A 10438-nucleotide genomic window follows, 5' to 3' on the forward strand; every position below is an offset into this window, starting at 1 on the left:
AACTTCAATCTTTTGATCATTAAACTTGTTATACTCATCAACATAAAATTGATCACGAGTTAATACAACACAAATAAAATCCCGAACATCAAAAAGAATTGTATGCTTCATATTTCTTGGATCATAGGAACGTACAGCACCTGAGTAAAACTGATTATCCAATGGCCACCATATTTTTATTCTAGAACCAGCAAACGTACACTTTTCTAACCGGGCAATGCTTCTTCCTTTGTGCCTTTTGGTTGAACTAGCTAGTTCTAGATTGATCATTATTGTCTTCTGCTAAAGTTAATTTCTCTTCTAGTTCAGTTTCGGTTTGCGCTCCAACCTGAAAAACAGCAACACCACCAAAAAGCTTTGCTATTCTCTCGTTAAGTTTTTCCTTCCAGTATTCTTGCTCTGCAGCCTCGATTTGATTCCTAATCTGTGCTACTCTTCTATTTATTTCCTTCTAATAACTATTAGAAATAATTATTAATAGAAAATATTTATTTATTTATTTCTTAATATTTTTATATGTTTTCCTAATTTATTTATTTTCTATTTTCTATTATAATATATTATCATTAATAAGAGAGTATTCTATCATTACCATCACCAATGGTTGAATCTTTGGTAAGTACAACCTTGACGGCAGTACCCAAGACATCCTCGTCAGCTAGACAACCTCTTCTTTGGTCACAGCAGCTCCTGTCAGTATTGCCATGCCATGCAGTGCTGACTTTTGCGCTCCCCAAAACCAGGGGCTTCCAGTGCGGCGATATTCAATGTCCCTCTTAATTTATTCACAACAAGAGTTCCCGAACTTCTTACTCAATATTTTCAGCAATTATGCAGGATTCCCACCTCTCATAGCATCTTCCGAAATATTAATTTGGTCCCAGGGGCTCTAATATCATGATAGAATATTTAAAATATTATCTAAATACCTACGATTTAAACTCCAACTATGATATTTTTATAAAAAAAAATTCTTCCAAATTCGAGGAGGAGGGGGGAGACATAACCAAAAGATGTTGGATTTCTGGACTGATCGTCGCGTGCGCTTCCCGATTTACCCTGATGACCGATGGAAAATTTCCATGGGACCGAGTCGGTCACTCAGTGAGGCTAATTGAGATTATCATATTTTTCCAAAACATTGATGTACTTCTGTGGAACCAGACCGATCACCCCAAGCTCAACGTTACCCGGTCTGATTAATTATTTTTCTCCAAAATATTAATTTGTCTCCGGGGCCATGATGTCTCAGTAGGATAGCCAGATTATCACCTAGGCATCAGCGGTTTGAACCCCAGTTATGACGTATTTGTAAGAATTTTTTCTCCAAATAGGGGGTGTAACTAAAGGATATTGGGCTTCTTGGTTGACCACTGCATGCACTTCCTGATTTATCCTGACGACCGGTAAAAAATTTTATGGGACCAGACCGATAACCTCGAAATAATCAATGAGGATAAGTATGATTACCATTTTTTTTTTCCAAAACATTGATTTATTCAACGCTCCTCTTAATTTATTCACAACAAGAGTTCTAGAGCTTCTTACTCAATATCTTCAGCAATTATACCGGATACCTAACTCTTATAGCATCTTCAAAGGATGCTGAACTTCTAGATTGATCATCGCGTGTGCTTCTCGATTTATCCTGATGACCGGTAGAAAATTTCTATGAGACCGGATTGGTAATCTCAAAGATAGTTAATAAGACTAATCGAGATTATATGTTTTTTCAAAAAACATTGATAAATCCTCAAAATTACGGATTATTTTCTTTCAAATAACTTAAGGATGACTGTGGAAGACGTCTGGTAAACGAATTACCTTTTAATTACAATTCCAAAACATTGATAAGATCTCTTGCGTTTGTGATCTTCTTGTCGACAAGAAGCAACTTGCAATTCACATATTCAACTGTCATCTTTTCACTGTCGGTAACAAAGTATGGGGAAATGTATCCACGATCAAATTGCATTCCCTACACGACATAAAGATTGTTTTCAGCACTTTTCTCTTCTTCAAGGGTAACCTCACCCTTCCTTTCGACCTTGCTCAATGCCTCGACTATCATGTTTCCTATTTCATAATTGTTACAAGCACTAGTTGCAACTACCTTAACACCTTCTGCAATCATGCCTTGAGCAAGAACAACAGATATAGTAGTTCCTTCCCCTGCCAAATCATTGGTCTTAACAACAGCTTGTCTGACTAGTTCGGCACCAATGTTCTCAACTAGGTCTTCTAGTCTGAAGCCTCTTTTGCTACTGTAACCCATCATTCACAATCTTACGTGATCCATACTTGCTTTCCAAGACAACATTTCTTCTGTAATTCTGATCTGTAACTATTGCTTATGTGTCTTGTGTTTGTTTAAAACTCCCCAAATTTATTTCTCTTACCAGATGACCCTGGAAAGCAGTCTGGATCTTGACTGCTGCAATCACTTCTCTTGTCTTGTTGGGGAACTTTGTTGCAGCTGTGAAGTGGGTGACGTCCCTTGCGGAAGTAACTGTAGGTTCTGGAGGATCAAGAGCAGTGAGCGGCACAGAGTTAGCATAGTTGCTTTACTCAATCTCAAACTCCACCACTTTATCCTCATCTGGATGAGGCAGAAACGAAGGAACTCCCTCTCCACCACCAACCTCTACCTCCAAGAGGCAGATACATCTCGGAGTTGGCCAGTCGGGACACATCCCAGATCCCAATTTCTTTTTCCATTTGTCTCTCTTCTCCTTCAGGTAATCATCGACCTCTATCTTGCATCCTGCCTCAACGCATAAAGTTTTTGAAACAAGGTTTGAGTGTAACCGAATGAAAGAAAGTGACTCTTTATCATCTTCTATTAGACTTGAAATACATCATATATGAACTAAAGGATGTATCTATAACATGATTTAGCTTTTATCAATCTCTAAAGCTCAATATAAATCGAAACAATAGCACATGAATGATTGCCTTGAATTCATCGCAAAGGTTAATGCTTCTTATTTATCTTCGGAGTTCTTGCTATTGCGGAAAAGTCTTTTACAGAAGTGGGTGGCGGCAATCCTTAGCTTTCTCTTGATAAAGGAGAGAAGAGGTTGAAGAGGCTCATAAAACCATGCCCTAATTCATGAGTCTCATCTTTTATGCCAAGTTCATCCTGTAGAGACTATCCTCCTTAAAGCTCATCCATCATTAACAGCCCATCAATATTAATGAACCGGATTTTGAATCTACACATTGAATCCACATCTATTTAATCCAAACCCTCCTTATATGCATTGAAGCATTAGATCATTTAATCGAGTTTAGACACTTTAATGACAATTAGTTGTGTGTGTGTGTTAATCAAGTATGAGCCCAACCTTATGGAGATTAAGTCCGCCCATGTGGACTCAATTGGATCTAGTCTACTCATGTGGACTTAATTCTACAATCTCCCACTTGAGCTATACTTGATTCCTAATACACCACACAACCCCTAAGTTGAGCTCAACATGTCAAACTTTATGGGTTAAATATCCTTTTAAACAATCTCGTCAATTAAATCAATTAGTACAAGACTAAAGAAGTCGTAGCTACTATAACTGTAACAAGACCCAACAGTAATTACAGTACTAATATCATTAATGACATAGATCAAATGTGGATATGTACGTAGTACAAGAATGACACAAATGTGATCTACAAGTGTCCATTCGCAATAAGTCATCTTTATGACCCGAACCAGATCTGAATCATATTTACCAAAACTTTATGCTAAACTGCAGTGGTAAATCATGATTCAACTTTATAACATCAAATAGAGTCCATATCATATTTATCACAACCAAATGTAAAATCGCAATAGTAAATATGATATCCATATATCAAAGAAAAGTCAAAATCATGCACACATATAGAAAAAACTCCAGTATATACAATGAACTAAAGAATATGTATTCATGAACATAGATCATCACACAAAATATAGATTCCTACATAATGGGTACTTCATTAAAAGGAATAACCCCCATATTCACCACATGCTGATGAAACACCTTGGGTGACAAACCCTTGGTGAGTGGATCCGCTAACATGGAATCTATCCTTACATGCTCTATCATTATTTGATCATTCTGAACTCTTTCTTTAACCGCTAAAAACTTTATGTCGATGTGTTTAGACTTCGACGAACTACGGTTGTTCTTGGAATATAATTCTGCAGCTTTATTATCACAGTTGATCTTCAATGGTCTGTCAATGCCCCTAATGATCTGTAACCCTGTGATAAGATTCCGCATCTATATCCCGTGGTTGGAAGCTTCATAGCAAGTTATGAACTTTGCCTCCATAGTGGAAGTGTCTATTAACGTCTATTTGACGTTTTTCCATGATATAGCCCCTTCCGCCAACATGAAGACATAACCTGAGGTGGACCTCCTGCTATCCAAGCATCTTACAAAATCAGAGTTTGAATATCCAATGATCTCCAGATGACCTAATCTCTGATATGTGAGCAACTTTTCAATATAGGCCTTTTGTGATAGTCCAAGTGTACCATGAATGATCACAAACAATCTGTATGCCTAAGATAAAAGATGCTTCACCAAGATCTTTTATTTCAAATTCACCGGATAAAAATGATTTGGTTTCTAGCTGTCACGCCCCGGAGGAGTCCCTGTCTGAAGAAATTTCGGCAGCATTTCCCTTGTACGGCGGACAATCTGAAACTTTCTACATCTCCATATACCTCAGCCACATGCGGCTGGAATAATAACAGAAATAAAATACAACCCACAGACATTCCACGCAATTTAATAAGAAATGATAAGAAGACTCAAAATCCACCCTACTCAACTACACTCATAAAACACAAATCCGACGATAAGATCAATTTACCTCTTCTGCCGTCTAGGCAGGCATGTAGTAAAAGCAAAACCAAACCAAATCCATCGACATCACAAAATCCATACCATATCCATACCATCAAACAAAATAAATTTAGCATAGTCCATGTAAGAAAACCAAAAGACCAATAATATCCTCGAGGTCTGCAGGGACTAGCAACTGGAACTCTCTCCTGACAGCATCAACCTGAAAAATAACAACAATGGAGGCGGGGTGAGTCCAACACTCAGCAGGTACAACTGATATACAAAGTAGGGAAATAACACCTAGCACTAATCATGCGTACAGTCTCCTGATATAAGAAAGATAAAAATGCATCTGAAGTAAATAGGAGAGAAACTGTACTAACCAGAACCTGGGTATAAGGACAAATAGTCTGAGTGGTATAGAAATCCTGTATGCATGTCAAACATAGGTATCCAAACAATATGCATCATATAAATGCAGCAAACACAAACACAAGCAATAAATGCATCATGCATATGATGCCAATGATGCGTCCTGGTCACCCCTGACGTCAGTCGTGTTGGTTGCTACTCGGAAAACCTATAGGTTCCACTGTACAAAAATTTTGTACAAAGGTCTGAACCTTTTCCTAGCTACCATGTGTTATTTTAAATTAAATTTTGGATCGCCTGCGGAACTTAACACGTTTGATCCAAAACTTAATCTATTTGTTCTTTTAGGTTTTGACTTGGATCTCCTGCGGAACTTTACACGTTCGACCCAAGTCTCCTTAAGTTATTAATTCCATTAAATATTAATTTCCATAATTGGTTCCCAGTACTGACGTGGCGAGGCACATGGCCTTCTTGGATATGGGAGCAACCACCACCGACTAGACAAAACCTTTTATAGAAAGCTAATATTTAATTTCCTAAAATAACTTTAGGTTAACCGAAGAGAACAATCAAATCACAAGGAAAATAAAAAACAAAAGAACACAGCATCGAAAAAACATATTCGAAATTCTAGAACGTAAGCCTCTTGTATTTGGTATTATTTCCATAAATAACTAGCATGATGCGGAAATAAAAATTACTATTTATACCTTGTAGAAAAACCTCTTGATCTTCTACCGTATTTGTAAAATACCGAAAATGGCGAATATTGATAAGAGAATTTTCCGGAATTTTTAGAAATTTTTCGGGAATTTTTCGGAGCTCGTATGGACGAGTTAACGGGGATATAAATGGGGCCCGGGAAAGCCTGTTTAGGCTACCCAATTTAAGTGAGGAAAAGTTGAAATTATTTATTTATTTCTTTTTCTTTTTCTTTCCCTGTTTTCGCCGAAACCTCTCCCCCCCCGTGCGTGCCATTTCTCTTCTCCCCTCCGATTGAACGCCGGCCAAGCTTCTTCTTCCCCTCTCTTCCGAGCTGTGCCGCCCGATTCTGTCTCTTCCTGTGCCGCAGACGTTTCTTCTCGCCGACACTTAAGCACCGCCCTTTCCCCTTCTCGGATCTGTGCGCCGACGCCGCCCAGCCCCTGTAGCCAGGTGATCATCCCGCCAGTGCTATCGGCTGTGCCCTAGATCGTCGGAATCCAAAAGCTTGCGTTGGTTGGTCCTCGATTTGGAGCAGCAACCCAAGCATTTGTGTCCCCTTCCGTGCCCTAATTCCATTGTTAGGTCTACTTCAGCCACGTTGTGCCCTAGCTTTGGCCAGGCAGCCACTACCTTGCGGTCGTGTTGGAGATCAGTAAGTGAAGAATTTTCCCTACTATGGATTAGAAATCACAGCTGTGAGGGAGAGTTTCTAGCCAAGTATTATGTGTTGTGGGGAAGACTTTAGCAAGGAGGTCTTGCTGTGGTATACCTTGTTTACAGTAGCAATTAGTTCACCTTGTTCGGTGATCAGCAGCGGTTGAGCTTGAGGTACGATGTAGGGATCTTGATACGTTTTATAATTTATGTGATCTATGAATTAGCATCTTTGCTTATTTCTTGATCTTATGGTTGATTTTTTTGACCAGAAGGGGAGAATCCAGCAAGGTGGTTTCGCGCTGAGGTGTTCTTGTCCAGCATACCGTTGCAGCTCTTTAATTTTGGATCAACAGCAATTCATCTGTTGAGGTGAGTTTTTGTACTGAGGATTAGGGTTGCAGCAAATCTTTTGCTGTATGATTGGAGTTTAGTTACAGATTTAGATTCATTAGTAATCATTTACTTGAGGAATTGTTAAGGTGGATTAAATCAACAGAAAATGATTATCAAGTGTTGGATGGATTTTGGAAGAAAAGGATGAGATTGTTAGATTGGATTTATTGAGATTTTGGCTTGCATTGTCCGATCTACGATAAACCTAAGTGATTGATTGTATATTTATTTCAGGGTTCTGATTTGAGACAAGAGTTCTGATTGGAGGACATACGATCTACATTGGAGGTGGGTACCTCTTGACTTATCTTTTATGATATTGTCTTTGGATATGCATAGTATTTTATAACTACAAGCAATGAATATGTTTGTCTTTGGTATGTCACTGTTTGATATCCATAGCATGTTAGGTTTATCGCATGTGACGTATCCGTGCTTATATCATGTGATTTATTGCCATGAGTACTGTATTACCATGAGTATCTTAGTTTCTAGAATGAGTGACATACCATGTTTTACTGAGGTTAGGACTAGGTTCTGGATGTGTATCGAGATTATCTGATACTTAGGTTTTATGCCATGACTGGCTTGTGTATCTCTATTTGTATATCATATATGATTCGTGTACCTAGACCTTGATTCTTGATATGTGTATATTGTTGGTACATATATTATGGAAGGAGATATGTTTAGGATCTAGGTTGCTATACCATAGAGGACCTGTATGCCCTAGATCCGTGGATTGACCTACTGATATTCCATACTTATTATGTTCAGGACATAGGTTTTTGATATTCTATCTGACCTGTGTACTATAGATTTTGGTATGTGACCATCACTTTTACAGTACCCATTTTGTTTATATGGATATGGTTATGTTGATCAGTTTTTGTTATGCATAGTGACATGCATCATGATTGCATGCTGTGCGATTTTCGGCTCCACTATGGTTGAGCCCATCGACATGTCTGCACACACCCCACTCATGGTTTAGTGGTATATCGGTGTGTGGCGTCATTGCTTAGCTCCTGGTCACATGACCCCGAGGTAGCCGTGATCGCTTCTGTTTGGCTTCCGGCATTTAGTGTAGCAGTAGTAGCCGCAGACGGTGGACTGCTTGGCTCCTGGTCGGTGACTCGGCGTGGTAGTCGGGAGACCTCCCGCTCTGTACGGAGATGAGAGCATTGAGCTCCCCATTTATGATTTGGGGTCACAGGATGAGTACTCCGACAACATCCGTCCACTCGGTCACTCATCCGAGTAGTGACGACAGAGTGCACGGTTGTCACCTACCCACTCGGTCTCACCATTTGTGTGAGATGATCGACTGGCGTCGGGGTGACCAAGACGCATCATTAGCATCATATGCATTGATGCATTTATATTTTTATGATTGTGTTTCTGCATTTGGTTGCGATTTTGTTGGATACATACTTTGACCGCATGTGATTATTGACACTTCGGTTTGACGACCCTTTTTTCGGATAGGAGTTCCTGAGTATAGCTTCCTCGTTACCTTTCAGTTTTACGTATTCCTATATATGATTAGGAAGTCGTATTCCATGTTTGTTGCTGTTAGATATATCTTACTACTCATGTCCATTGGTATTCGCTGAGTTGTTGAACTCACCCCGGTTGATACTATTTTTTTCAGGTATCAGGTTGGTTTTGGTGTCGCTTGGAGTATCCTGTCTGCTGGTCCCCACGTCACATCAGAGGACTTATCGATTTCACGTATGTTTTGTTTGTTTATGTATCAGTTTGTTTAGCTCTGTACTCCGGTTTTGTTTTTGGAGTGTTGATGTCGTTGTGTGGTGTTTTGTATTTGTTATTGGTTGTGTAAGCCTAGCCGGCTAGCAGTTTTGTGTTTTGGTTTTGGTACAGCCGAGTAGGCTGAATTTGATATTAACTGCGTGGTGTTTGTTTTTTTTTTGTTATTATTCCAGCCGCATGTGGCTGAGGTATATAGTGCTTGTAGAAAAGTTTCAGATTGTCCGCTGTACAGGGGAGATGCTGCCGAAATTTCTTCGGACAAAGACTCCTCTGGGGCGTGACAGTATTCCTCTTCTAACCTCGGACGTTGTGTGGGCAACGATCTACCGAGATGAGAAACCACCAACCACCTTCTTCTCCTCCAAGCAAGGTTCGGCCACAAAGGAAAACTTCACCAAGGAGAAAAACCAAAATACTAACCAAGCTCCAAGAGATGCTAGCTTTCTCTCCTTCTTCTTCTTCTTCTCCAAGTAGTATCCGACCACCACAAGAGCTCCAAGGGAGAGAGAGAGGTTCGGCCACCACAAGAGGAAGAGAGGGAGAGGATGGCCGGCCACACCAAGGAACAAAAGAGGGAGAGAAATAATAGATGTTGTGTCTCTTGAAGGCACCCTCACCCCTTCTTTTATATTCCTTGGCCTAGGCAAATTAGGAAATTTAATTACAATAAAATTTCCTTAATTTCCTTGACATGATTTAATTGAGAAAAATAAAATAAAATTTCCCCAATTAAAATCAAGTGGCCGGCCACATCAATGAAAACAAAATTGGACAAGTTTTAATCAACAATTAAAACTTCCTAATTTGTTTCCGGAAATTTAAAAAAAATAAAATTTCTCTTCAAATCTCTTCATGGTTGATAAAAAGGAAATTTCTATAATTTTAATTTTACAACATGTGAATAATTTTTAAAGGGAAAATAAAATATCTCACCAATCTACAAATAAGGAAAGAGATCTAATCTCTTTCTTTAATCTTTTGTAGATCTTTTACAAGAGAGATATTTTAATTTTAATTCTCTTTAATAAATTATATCTTCCATATAATAAAAATTAAAATTAAATTTCTTTTTTAATTTAATTTGGCCGACCCCCACTAGCTTGGGTTCAAGCTAGGGCCGGCCACCCAATCTTATACCTAGGCCGGCCCTAGCTTGGTTCCCAAGCTAGCTTGGCCGGCCCCTTATTGGTGGGTATAGAAGGTGGGTATAGTACTCTATAAATAAGAGGCTACGATAGGGACCGAGAGGAGGAATTGATTTTGGTCTCCCGATAAAATTAAGCATCTCATGTTCGCCCCGAACACACAACTTAATTTTATCAATAATAATTCATTCCACTAGAGAACTATTATTGAACTACCGCACCAATCCCAAATTACATTTTTGGGCTCCTTCTTATTATGAGTGTGTTAGTCTCCCTGTGTTTAAGATATCGAATGTCCACTAATTAAGTGAGTTACTGACAACTCATTTAATTAATATCTTAGTCCAAGAGTAGTACCACTCAACCTTATTGTCATGTCGGACTAAGTCCACCTGCAGGGTTTAACATGACAATCCTTATGAGCTCCTCTTGGGGACATTATCAACCTAGTATCTCTAGGACACAGTTTTCTTCTATAATCAACAACACACACTATAAGTGATACCATTTCCCAACTTATCGGGCTTATTGATTCATCGAACTAAATCTCAC

General features: G+C 38.9%; 1 pseudogene; it reads right to left on the reverse strand.

Moving 5' to 3' along the window:
• Positions 1 to 247: 247 nt before the first annotated feature.
• On the reverse strand, positions 248 to 4265 carry LOC121972678 (annotated as a pseudogene).
• Positions 4266 to 10438: the final 6173 nt, after the last annotated feature.

Source organism: Zingiber officinale, chromosome 4A (genome assembly GCF_018446385.1).
Source record: "Zingiber officinale cultivar Zhangliang chromosome 4A, Zo_v1.1, whole genome shotgun sequence".
Lineage (NCBI taxonomy): Eukaryota > Viridiplantae > Streptophyta > Magnoliopsida > Zingiberales > Zingiberaceae > Zingiber > Zingiber officinale.